Genomic DNA, 14,008 nt, shown 5'->3' on the forward strand with positions numbered 1-14,008 from the left:
TGGCCTTTTTCACTCTCTCCTCTACATTGACTTTCCACATTAGCTTTCTGTCTAAAATTACTTCCAGCTTTTGGTTACTTATTTGGCCAAAAATTCAACCTCTAGTAAGTTGAGTTTGGATGTAGGTTAGGTTTAGTTGTAATATGCCTAAATTTGTAAAATGTTGTCTGAACTGAATTCCGTCAATGGATCGGATAGCCTGTTTTTACGAAATAATTCAAGGTATCTAAGTATTCAATAACTGGAATGGAGAGAGCAAACTAATAATTTTTTAGGAGGCGTTTAGAGCCTTTTAAAACTTTAAGCTGGAGCTTATTTCCTTGCCAATGTTTCAGAACAAACAAGAATAGTGTATGAACTGCCAACATTATGGCCCGATCAGCGCAGATGTTTATGCTGCAGTGGAACAAAGCATTACAGCAGACCCGAATGAGCCCATTCGACATTGGACGCAACAATTATTTCTGTGCCTATCTATTTTACAGACCCATGATTAATAATTTGTTCGTGCTTAAATCGGAAGATGTTGATTTGGATGACCTTTGGGGTTCCAAAAAGACGTCGCTACTTGTTATATGTATATCCAATGAAACAATAAATTTTTTTGAAGGAGACTTTTGGTGAGGGCATTATCTCGCGTCGTGGGCCAGTGGTGTGGCCTACAAGATTTTGCGGCTTAACACTGCTGAATTTTTCTTGACTGATTTTATGAAGTCGCTTGACGCCTAGGAGGAAAATATTTGACGCATTATTGCTAACATACAGCCGCAATTCCTGTAAAAAGTCGTAGTTTAGCTTCTCTGGCTGGAATTTATTCGAGTCGGTCACGGCGGATAGTCTAAAATAAGGGTAACAAACATTCCATCGAGAATGAACGCTATGAATTCTTTAAGGGGGTATTCTAGTCTAGAAGCATGAATTTCAGGTAATTTTTAAAGTGTCGTAAAAAAAAGGCAATTAATATTTTTACAATCAATTTTTTTATTAGTTATTTCTTAATTTTAGAAGAGTAGAGAAAAAAATTGAAAACTAAAAAAAAAGGTAAAAAATTTCAAAAATTATGAGCTGACGAAGTGGGGGGTCTCTAAAAATTTCCACGTGACCATGCCCATGATTTAAACCCTCCTAGTTATCTGAAACCAAAAAGAAAAAAAGGTTATTAATCTAGAATAATGTCGCAATGGTCGGAACTACGGAAAAGTGGGAAAAAAATGTTTCTCAAAATGGTGAATGTCTAAAAAAAAAAAGTGTTTTTGGATCACTTTTTCTGACTATTTCGAATTTTTTAAAAATAATAAAAATAAAAATTTGGGGATGGGCTAGTTCCAACCATAGACAAGCCTACAAAGAAGACTCTATAAACATTTCAAGTAAATCGGTCCAGTAGAACCTGAGAAATCTTGGGCATCGTTCCGAAAAAGTCAGTTTTGAGAAAAACGCGTTTAAAGTTTCGCGTTCCGGCCGAACCAGTTTGGATGCCGGGTCAGAAAAATGCCTATATCTCCGAAAATAATTTGAATTTTGAAAACATATTCTTGAATAGTTAAACTTTGAAAATATAAAAACAAAAATTTCTATTTTTTTTTTAATTTCTAAACTAGAATACCCCCCTAAATTTATCTTACAGCATGATTTTCGCTACAGAATCGGATTGGCTTAAAGTATGAGTGAATAATATTTGCAAACTCCGGTTTCATTTCTTTAAGAATTTCAATGATGGTTCAATTTCAGTTATTCGTTTTATTTCTTTCTTAAATTGTTAAGAATAAAAAAAAATTATTTAAATAAATAATAAAAAAAGTTTTGTTTGCCGAAACCCGGGATTGAACCGGGGACCTTTAGATCTTCAGTCTAACGCTCTCCCAACTGAGCTATTTCGGCTCATACAAATAAGGTAGCCGAATGCCTTACTATTCATACACAGCAAACATTCTAGGCTATGTATGTACACATTCTTCGGAACACGAGTGTGCGACTGTGTATAGGTACGAATCTGCAATACTTCTGACTATCAGCAGTTCGCTTAGTTATCGGTGGTTGTTTTTGTAGTCTATTTTATGTGATATGAACATCGCATGTTGATATTATTAACTAGCAGGCCTGTTGATACTATTAATAAGAACTATTCTGCTATTAATTTTGCTATATTCCTACATATGTATCTATATTTAATGATAGAATTAGTTCAGCAAATTAATTCAATGTGTATATTTTTATGCAAATGTACATATTTATATTGAATTTTGTTCCATACATATTGAATTTGAGAATATTCTTCGATAAATTATAGCTTATACGGCAATAGTCCGAAATCTTAACGCATTTTCAACAATGTTTTCAGAGTCGGTGAGGAAGATTTCTCCAAAACTGAAGCGACCCACTTTAAATTATCACATTTTCACCAATTTTTTCGTATAATACGCGTAAATAATTTAATTTACTACAAATTTTAAGCATATAAAAACGCAACATTTGAGTAATATTTTATGAATTTTTCATCAAAAAATTTTGAAAATTCGGCCATTGGCAGCAGTGTTCCGGAGGCACTGCCCCAAAACGTACCTTCGCGGCAAGCGTAACAGATGAAAGATTCAACTAAAATCAAATAATCATGTTCATCAGTTAGTAGATAAACATAGGTCGTGATTAATCGAAAGATTTGAAAAAAATCAATATTTGGCAAAGCTGCGAACAAAGCAGTATGATTTTAATTTACATTTTTACCACTGTGAGTTTTAAGCATCAAAAAAAGTCCTCGACCAATCAAGAGGCCATTCTATTAGAGAACAACTGTGAAAATTTTCAATAATATCGCTTTACTAACTTCTGAGAAATAGTTCGCACAGACTTTCGTTGATGTTTCGATAAAAATACGATCAAAGATTGAAGTTGACGACCGGTCTAGCCTGGAGGGCAGCTCTCCAAAAGGTTCTATCTCCTATACTGTTATTGCGATTCTTTTGAAACTTTGGGAATATATTCTAGACATATCATAGTATTTAAACAATAAAAACAAATTTTTGAAATCTCGGAACCCACCCAAAATTTTTCAAAGTGATTCACCGATTATTAAAGTCCATTAAATTCTGTAAATGATTTTTTTTTTTAATTTTCATATTAAATAAAATACATCTTCAAATAAAAAACTCAGACGGAACCGCTTTTTTTACTTGCATGTGAATATGACTAACCCGTTGATGAAAGTTTTAGTGAGTTCAATGATTATTTCCTTCTCCAGTTATTTAAAGTACTGAAGTTCCAAATACGTACTTATTGTATTATATATTATATATTTTATTTTATTATAGTTAAGTAGAAGTGCTAAATGAAATATACTTATCTTACTTTGTTTTATATTTACTTAGATATCTTAACCTGAAATAGTATCTACATATACCTAAAAAACCTGATTTCACATTTCTCCGGTGTATACTTCTAAACTACTGAACCGATTTTAGTAAAATGCATCACACTGTACCCAGTTTGATTTAAGTTAAAAGATAGGACAGAAGAGACAAATCGTGACGGAAGTTGTATGGTGGAGGGTGAAGTGGAAACATTTAGACACTTTTTTTTCCATTATCCAGCCTTTACAAGACTGGGGCTGAAACATCATAGTAATCTTACCTTCGGCGAAACAGATGACATTTCCGAAACTGATATTATCCGTCTCAACAAATTAGTGACTACATAAAAAACGTTTGTCGATCTGTAAGGGTCTTATGATGCAGTATATAGGACTACAACCGACCGGCGTTTTAAGTTGATATGAGATCTCTTAGGGATCGACATTTTGACTTTTTATACCCTGAACATATCCTAAGTTTGTCACGAAGTTTGTAACACCAGAAGGAAGCGTCGCAGACCCTATATAAATGATCAGTATGTCGAGCTGAGTCGATTTAGCCATGTCCGTCTGTCTGTCTGTCTGTATATATACGAACTAGTCCCTCAGTTTTTAAGATATCGTTTTGAAATTTTGTAAACGTCATTTTCTCTTCGGAACTGCCGATATCGGACCACTATAACTATATATAATTAAATCCATATGATTTTAGTTAGCCCTTCAAAAGGCGCGTGTATAAATTGGATTGTTATCGGATCGTTAGTTTGTAAATTATATCATTTTGAGTAAAGCAACTTTTGTCCAGGTACCAACGAAAACCCCGAAAATAATTTTGGATGACCGTAAAGTGACGTTGTTCGAAATAGTAGGCACTGTGAAGATATCAACTGAACGGGAATGATATAATGTAATGTACGAATACTGGTATGAGAATGCTCTGTGTTAAGTAGGTGTTGTGCGAGCTCACTTTTGACCAAAAACAAAGACGAGTTGATGATTCGGAACAGTGTTTGGAGATGTTTAAGTGTAATAAGCCCCAGTTTTTGCGTCGATGTGTGACAATGCATGAAACATGGATCCATCATTGCAATCCGAAGTCCAATCGATAGTCATCTGAGCGGACTGCACCCGCTGCAAAGTATGGAAAAACGCAACAGTCCGCAGGCTAGGTTATGGTGTCTGTAATTTGGGATGCGCATGGGACATAACATCTATTAACATATATCTATTAACTTGAAAAAGTAGAGACCACCAAGAGTGACTTTTACATAGCGTTATTGACAGACGAAATCGCCGAAAGCCGGCCGCATTTAAAGAAAAAGAAAGTACAGTTTAAAAAATCCATGAATTGGGCTTCAAATTGCCTACGCATGCACTGTATTCATTTGACAAGATATCTTCATGAAATTTGGCACAGATTATCGTTCAAGTCAACGCTATAATCTGTGGACATATGGCTTAGATCAGAGCACTCTAACATATAGCTGCCATACAAACTGATCTCCCAGTATCAAGATAAATATCTTTTTATACTCTTTTATGGTTATAATAACAAAAAAATGTCTTAAGAGTCTTTTAGTTTATAGTTTTTTAAACAAAATGAAAATAATAACCAGTCCATCCCATCACACTCCCCGCATGTCGGTGCTTATTATAGAACTCAACACACTGACAATTTGAATTTAAATTTAGCATTACAACGAAAGAACAAAACAATCAATAATCGCAAGAAGTTCAAGCGCGTCCAACACAAAAAAAAAAAACAATATCGAGAAATGCCCCCAACGGCGAGTTCATCTTCAGACAGCGCTCAAACATTCACACATACATACTTACAAATGTACAACACGAACAACATTGGCAGGAGCGAAAGATATCAACTGTGTGAAAGAAAAACTGCAATAAAAACAACAACAATTGCTACAAAATTGCAACGATAACACACAATTACAAGAGTTACAAGCGCGCATAGTTGGTGTACAACAAACATTCCAACCAACAAATAAAATAAACACAAATAATTACAAACAACAAAAACAAGCGACAAAAACCAGAGGAGAAAAAGTAGAGTGCAAAAGCTAACAGCAGCAGCAGCAGCAAAAGATATCACCAATAAAAGAGGCAGCAACACCCAAAACCTGAAGTGAAATGAAGTACTCGGCTGGCGAATGCCTACGACTCCTCGGCGCATGCCCAACCATGGATGCCATGCCGCCAGTCCATTTGCATTGGTTGTTGTAGCACAATGTTATTGTTGTATTATGATCGCATTCAAGGTGTATACAGCGTTAAGTTACAACAAACCCAACGAGTGCTGTTATAGTTGTTGGTGCATACGTTGGTGCTAGCTATCTCGGGAGGTATGCATTACCAACAAAAATATGTCCGTCTGTCATTTTGTCCGTGTATGCTTTGTGGTCGTGCAAACAGCCAACACTAGTTATTGTTGTTTTTGTTGCTACTGCTCCTCGGCTAGTAAAGCTGGCGCTGCTGCTGCTGCTGCGGCAGCTGCTTGCCTAAGCTTGGCGGTCATTGCCCCGCCGTGACGTCACCGGTTCAATGGCAAAATGTGACCCAGATTGTCTGTGGCTGCACAACCGCCGCCTCGCGACGATCACAGCTCAGTTCCGCTCAGCTCAACACACAACTCAGCTGAAGTGAAATGGTTGGGCCTAGAGCCTAGCCCGATGCGGCCTAGCCCGTTTCACACACGAGCTTACAAACACTCGCAGTCAGTTGTCTACACAGCATGTCATTGTTACAACAACTTTTTCACAGAGCAGATGAGCAAAGTAGCAGGGCGGAATGGAGCAAAGCAGAGCGTCGTATATGGAGGCATCTCTCAGTAGTGAAATTCAGAAATCTTTCGTTGAGTTGGAGCATTTCCGCATTGATAGTTGTAACTTTTTGTTTTGGTTTTGCTATTATTGTATACGTTTAGAACTTGTTGCGAAAAACCGCTGAGAGCGCGTCCACACAACTTAGACCAAGTACTACTAGAAGAGTACGAGTTGTGTGGAGCCACCTCTTCCGCGAACATACTCTATATTTCGTTGTAATTGTGAGTACTCCCAACACAAGAGAGTAGAGTAATTGTGTTCGTGCATAGTTTGACGTCGTTGTGGCGGCGCACAATCATATGGTTGTCACACGACAACATCATGCACGAAGCAGCTGAGCCATCCGATCAGCGATAAGAAAACGTTTTTGTGACTTTTCAAACGCTAGCAATAATTAAGAGCTTTTATTATCTTCGCTTGCGTTTGAGTGTCGCTTAACAAGTTTTTTAGCTCTTCGAACAAATTTGTTTACACACACTCTTCACAACTCTCCTCAATTGTGTACTATACATTTGTGGTCATAAAAGTGGGCATATGATATGGTGAGCGGCTTAACGCTCTGCACGAGAGCGAAGCTTGTCATTTGTGTATATTTTATGCATCTGTTATGAAAATGTAATGGGTCGTTTATTTCCGATTTAAAGAATACAAATCACTGCGTTTACTGGAATTGCTCATAACTTGATTTCAATTGAGGGAGTGCGGTCACGATTTAACGAAATGACAGTGGCGAACAGAAAAACGTTTGCAATAAAGATTTTGTGACCATACGGGGAGAGAAAATAGGGACTTGTTTGAGGCACCGCCATACTGCTGCACTGATGAAAGCTTGTAACCCTGTGGTTTTGCATGGATTGGTTAGATTGAATACGTAAATAAATAATAAGGGAAGACTTCAGATTTTGCTCTGGAGTTTGAATGGAGTGTCATCTGACATATACATTGTCGAAACCGTCATAAAAATCCCATGTTATAGCATCCTTCCTATTCGATTTGCATCAAAATTTTTCTTTAGATCAAGCCCTTTGACTTCGTAATTTCGCCCCCAATCTTCATTTTTTACAGGACTTCACCCAAAAGATACATTAAATTCTCTTCCCTATAGAGAATTTTGGCTCCATAACTAGCCGACAGTAATTTATTTAAAGTAATTTTGGTCGATCAGCAAATCCCTCTAAGCGCCATATACGATATATCCTCAGTATAGTCAGTCAGCTCTCACTTGTTTTGCTTGACTTATTCAACTTTATGACAGACCTTTAAAAATATTAAATATGAACTTTTTGTTTACACTAAATTTTGCTGAAGCTTTTTCATAAGAAACTGTGGAAGTATAGACTTATCTAAAACATCATTCTGGTAACTCAGAAAATTCCAAAATGTCGATTAGAAAATCTCGTACCTCATACTTTGTTTAACATAGGCGAAAATACGGCCAAGTTTGGGCTATTATCCCGATATAAGAGTATTCTTTCCGGAAGACCGCGACTTCTTTGATTGTTTGACTTTAGGTCAGAGCATATTTTCCATAATTGTCATTCATAGTTTTTTTCTCTCACAACATATAGAATACGACCAAAGGCTCGCACGATCCATAATTTTTTCTTTTGTATTGTAGACTTTCATCTGTTCTCTAACGTACACATACAGTATGTAAACGTAACGACGCAGCAACATTTCAAAAGACTTCGTTGGCTCTTTAGCAGCAACATTGTATTGATTATAATGCCTGAGGCAACTCAATCTGCAGACATGTAATTTAGAGCTCGCATGAGTTGCGCATCTAGGAGTATTGCGGTATTTCTTAAAGCAACTGAGAAGGTTTATTTATCGATAACTTAAAAGAGAAACTTGGGGGAGAAGATCGGGGCAGCATCAAATTATTGATATCAGTTAACAAGTTTATTTTTGTGTTTGTGTGGTTATGATTTGTGACTTCAATAATGGAATAGAGTAGTTTGACTTACAATTTTATTTGAAACAAAGAGAAGAACGAAAGAATGATAAAAGTAGCGATTTTTTTGCACTAGTGCAGGTATTTGGCTAATGATAAGGTGGTATACTATATCTAAAAATGAAGAATTTATACCAGCTGACTTAAAAAAAAAATTAATATTTATTCATTCCTACTTGGACAGTTCGAAATACAAGGTATACACAGCTAACAACTATGTAATACAGTAGGTTATATCCATTTGTTAATTTCAAAAAAATATATACATATTTTTTAACTTTACAATAAAGAATTCCCGATACTTTCTTGACTGGGTGTATAATGCTTGCTATTGAATTTCCAATGAGGCCGTCAAACCACAATCCGGACCAATCGGTCAATTTTTGGGAATGCGATGGCGTTTTTTGAACCTTACGAAGATTTGACTCACATCAATAGTGACAATTTTGCTTGTTAACGGAACCATTAAGCCAGAAATGAGCCTCATTTGAAGTGATTTCGATGAACGTGAATTTGTGCATGTTTTGGAAAACATAGATTTTTATAATAATCTTTCAAGCGTTGCACCAAAATGAAACATCACAACATGATACAGCAAACCTTATTGAACACACTGACAAAATTTTAAACAAATCCGTAATCAAACATTGCCCCACGAGGAATCAAAATCACGTAACCACCGGTGGTAGACGCTGAATATCAGACCCCCCTCAAAATTTTTTATGCAGAAAGTACAAAGAAGACAGATACAAAATTTATAATTATTTTATGTAAACACAGTTATAATTGTAATTATTACATATTAGCAATTCTTTCGGTACAAAAAAAATTAAAAATAATAATGACATAATCAGAGTTTTCCCAACTTTTGTTGACTCACACACACACACACACACACACATAAATTATCTCGAAAGTGACATAATAGCAATTATAAACCACAAATATTACAAAATAAGGAAGTTGCAACGGTAATTACCTTTTTAATTAGTAATTATATATAATTACATATATTATTAGATATGTGTCCCTCCTATAAATAATGGATATGAGTAGCTACGTAAAGTGTGTGCATAGGAAAAATAAACTAAATTTAGTATTTATATAATTTTATTATAAAAGCTCTCTTTTTCAAGCAACTAAGTTTTTAATTCAGAAATCTGTAGTCTTAAAGTATGTAATTTTATATTGAAAAAATATAAAATATAAATCTTCAGACACGCAAATATGCAAATATAAATGTTCTGGGGTAATCTGGGAAATTTACTTCATTATTTCATCTTCAAGCTTTTCAATAGAATGCTCTCACTTAGAAAAAAATCTGAAATGTGGCATCAACGTTCTACGCATTTTCTTTCTGCTCCTGTCTCTGTTTCGAGATATGTAGATACTGAAGGGTGCTTGAAGATTATCTCTTTCAAATATTGGCCGCGGCTGCGTCTCAGATGGTCCAACCATTGAGTCCAATTTTCGATGACTCCTTCGAGCATTTCGACTGATAACTTGCGAATGACGCCGAATCCAAATGACTAAAGAAATGATAAATGGTAAATGATATCAAATAAAGAATTTGTCTTAAATTTTGTATTTCTAACTAAATTTCGTATGCGGAATCACTACAAATGTTGGAAAAGGCTTACGGTGATGCAGTTTTTCAAAAACAGAAGCCTATGAGTGGTACAAAGCCTTTAAAGACGGTCGAGAGATATTCGACCATTTTAACTGATGAAGTTATTAAAAAAGTGAACCATATGGTGCTTGAAAATCGTCAGGCAAGTGCTAGAGAGATGGGAAGACAGCCCGACGTCTCTCGTGAGTCCGTTCAAATGATTTTGATGGATATTTTGAGTATGTAGCACGTTCTTGTTCGATTTATCCGAATAAAGCTGAACTTTTTTCAAAAAACGTACCGCAAACAGGTCTCTGTGGACATGCGATTTTCGATCCCACATTCATTGAGAGCATTATAACTACCGATAAAACATGGATTTATGAGTTCAGCCAACAATCATAGAAACTAGCCAAAACAAAAAAAGGCCAAATCCGATCAAAAACCAAGGTGTGATGCTCATTGTTCTTTTCTACATTCGTGATTTGTTGCATCATGAATTTGTTCCGGGAACAGACGATCAATAAGGTGTTTTATTTGGTCATTGAAGCGTTTGCGTGAGAACATCCGTCGAAAACAAACAGAAGCATACAGGGTTTGTCCGGTAAGTAATAGGACTGAGTCGTTTAAAAAAAATTTATTAAACCAATCGTTACAATTCTTTAAAAACTATCAAAAGAGGCTTCTTCTGCGTGGATGCAGCGCTGCCACCACGATTTCCAAACACTGAAGGCGTCACGAAAGGCATTCTCCAGAAAAGCCTTCAGAGCCGAAGTGCATGCTGCTTGGATCCTCTTTGTCTTCTCAAAATAATTGCCGTTCATCGTGTCTTATTGGACTGCAACTTACAATCCGCTGCGATGTCTTATTGGACCCGATTGACTATTCATTTGATGCTAACACTTGGCGTTAACGGTTTGTCCAGAAAGAACTAATTCATGGACGATGCCTATGATGTTAAAAAAGACAATGAGCAAAGTTTCACTTTGGATTTGCCCATTCATCAGCGAGGGCCAGAAAGACCTAGAAAAAGGACTGGTGTCACCGCAGCACACCACTTCTTGCTAAAGCAACATCTGAGTAAGCTTGCTTGATCATCTCAAACGTCTCTGTCGCTGACTTACCAAGTTTCACACAGAACTTAAACGCGTACCTCTGCTCTAAGGAACGCTGCATTTTCGGCTTGAACTACTTATTGAAACACGTCGCGCGAAAATATTTGTCCTGACTCTCCAAGTGCTCGGAGACAACTGACCAGCCGCTCGTTCGTTACCTAAGAGCATCTTCAACCGAATCCAGTAGGTGCGCGCACGTTCCCAAGTACAGTCGGGGCGGAAGGAAATTAGTCCTATTACTTTCCGGACAAACCCTGTATATTAATATAACAAACTATAAGCATACGACATATGCATAATCAAAAATCTTATTTAGTAGTTATAATAAGAATATAACTATCCACTGGTAGAAAAACATAGAAAATAGTATTCGGAAAGTGACCGAATAAGCCACTTAATTGATTTTCTGATTTGTGAAGTGATCTCGATTGCTGTTATGTCACAGATGAAGAGGTTAATCATTGTCAAGCAGTAAACAAGTGAGTAAATCAAGCTATAGCAGCAGTCAGTCTCGACAATGCACTTGTCATTTCGTAGTCTTATCACTCTGGAATGCTGTTTTATATTGAACAATTTCAAGTGTTGCAATTATAATAGTTATATTAAGTACATAGCTAGGCATATACTTACAATACACTAAACACCCAGCTTAAAGTAGTGCATATATAATAAAATAGTGCTGACTCATTAACGCTGACTAACTCTGATTTATCGACACGACAATTGAAATTCACTTCCCAGATATTTATTTTATTGCTGACTGGTTACGATCTGAAATTACTCACATACTGAATCAGACAACAATAGCTCCATCTACAAATCATTCTTAAATGAATTCACTTGATTTTAACTTTTAAGAAAATAAAATACTAAGCATGTATCCGCCAACGGAATGCATTTTGTGTGTTACGATTATTGTACGCGACAAATTTAATAAAATAATATTTGAGGCAGGTAATAGAAGGAACACTATTTCTAAACTGAACGGAGGAAATTCAGCGCGTGTTTTGTAGTGTTCACAAGACCCAATCGCCGTATGCCCCTATGTCCATATGACCTTATGACCGAAATTATATTTCAGCATTAAAAAAATCACAACATATAACTGTATTCTATTTCAAATAATAGTTCAGTACCTCTAAAAACCACTCTCTATTCATATTCTGATATCGCTGCTTGAATGGTATGGCATAAACATCGATTATTACATTCCAATCAAGAAAATAGCGAAGGAGTCAATACTAGTCAGAGTTATCTATAGGATAGATATTTTAAGATTATGTTTATTCCCTCAAATGCCATAAAGCTAACTTTTGCCTGTGCCTATGCTTCTTCAAGCTGTATTTGTTTTCACAACAGTGGGAATGATATCGATCTTATATACTTAAGATCAAATTTGACCCGGACTGATCCATTTAAATTGCGCACCAGACCCTAATCGATAATTTTTTTTAACAATTATTGTATGTTTGCGACGAGTAAATTTTTACAGACGATTTTTACGGAGGCTGCCATATATATTTCTGGCCTAGGCAACACTAAGTGTTGCCAGGTGCAATCTGACATTTCCATTGGAAAGTTTGACATTTTTAGCATAACATCACTTAGAACGTTTTGTCATTTAATCGTGAATTGTTTTATTTACAGGGAATTAAAAAATTCATGTTTGCCAAAAAATGGAATTAACTCGTGAACATTTTCGTGCGATCATTTTTCACAACTTTCGACGTGGATTATCACGACAAGAGTGCATCGATGAACTATGGCTATGAAGCACCATCTTATAGCACTGTGAAAAACTGATACAACGAATTCAATCGTGGCCGACGCTCGCTCAAAGACGAATTCCGCGAAGGTCGTCCAAAAACAGCCGTTGTGCCAGAAAACATCGATGCCGTACGTGAACTGATAATGCAAGACCGTCATGTAACATACCTTCAGATAGAGGCATACCTATGCATTTCTCCCACCAGCATACATTCGATATTGCATGAACACCTGGCCGTAAAAAAGGTTTGTTCTCGTTGGATCCCGCACAATTTGACAATCGCTCAAAAAAAGGCTCGTGTGGATTGGTGTAGGGAAATGCTGAAAAAATACGATCGCGGTGCTTCAAAAGACGTTTATATGATCGTCACAGGTGACGAATCATGGATCTATGCGTATGAGCCCGAAACAAAACTGCAATCGACCGTGTGGGTCTTCGAAGACGAGCCAAATCCAACGAAAGTTGTTCGTGGAAGAAGCACTTCGAAGCAAATGGTCGCCTGTTTCTTCGGCAAAACTAGTCATGTGGCAACTGTTCCGCTTGAGCAACGTAGAAGGTCAATTCTGAGTGGTACACCACCATTTGTTTGCCTGAAGTCTTCGGAGAAATTCGAAAAACGAACAAGAGAAGACGAATCATTGTGCACCATGATAATTCGAGCTCTCACACTTCGGCTCAAACCAGCGCCTTTTTGACCGGCCAAAACGTCGAATTGATGGGTCATCCGCCGTACAGCCCTGACTTGGCACCCAATGACTTCTTTTTATTCCCACACATCAAGAAAATAATGCGTGGTCAAGGATTTTCGTCGCCAGAAGATGCTGTTGAAGCATTCAAAAATCATGTTTTGGAGGTGTCTCAATCGGAGTGGAAAAAGTGCTTCGAAAATTTGTTTGAGCGCATGCAAAAGTGTATAAATCTTGATGGAGAATATTTTAAAAAACAATAAAACCATTTTCGTTGATAAATATTCCTATTTTCATTATTAGGCCCGAAATATATATGGCAGCCCTCGTATTGAATCAGTGAACTCATAGCGGTTTCCCGAAGCAGATTTTTCAGTTTCAAGAGCAGAAAAGAGTAACAGGGAGCCAAATTTGGCGTATACGATATATGAGCAATGACTCTCGTTTCGTGTCTGGCCTGAAAGCCAGCCACAGTGATGTTAGAACATGTCGATGCATTCAGGTTTTTTGGTAGGGGTCTAACATTTGCACTCTTCATACCTAAATTATTAACCAAAATTGTTGAATCGATCCATACGAGATGTTGTATGAACAAAAAGAAAAGAAGGTTGTACTAATCTAGGATACACATTTTATCGAATCGCTTTGCGAGCGCGGTTTCGTTGGACCTGTCCGTGTCAATTTTGATCC

The 14,008-nt window shown here is 36.7% G+C and overlaps 1 non-coding gene across 1 annotated transcript; it reads right to left on the reverse strand.

The window, feature by feature from the left end:
• Positions 1 to 1,808: 1,808 nt before the first annotated feature.
• Trnaf-gaa (transfer RNA phenylalanine (anticodon GAA)) lies at positions 1,809 to 1,881 on the reverse strand. The gene has a single exon. It is a non-coding gene; the product is annotated as a tRNA-Phe (tRNA).
• Between the last annotated feature and the right edge of the window lie 12,127 nt (positions 1,882 to 14,008).

This window comes from Bactrocera dorsalis, chromosome 2, assembly GCF_023373825.1.
Source record: "Bactrocera dorsalis isolate Fly_Bdor chromosome 2, ASM2337382v1, whole genome shotgun sequence".
NCBI lineage: Eukaryota > Metazoa > Arthropoda > Insecta > Diptera > Tephritidae > Bactrocera > Bactrocera dorsalis.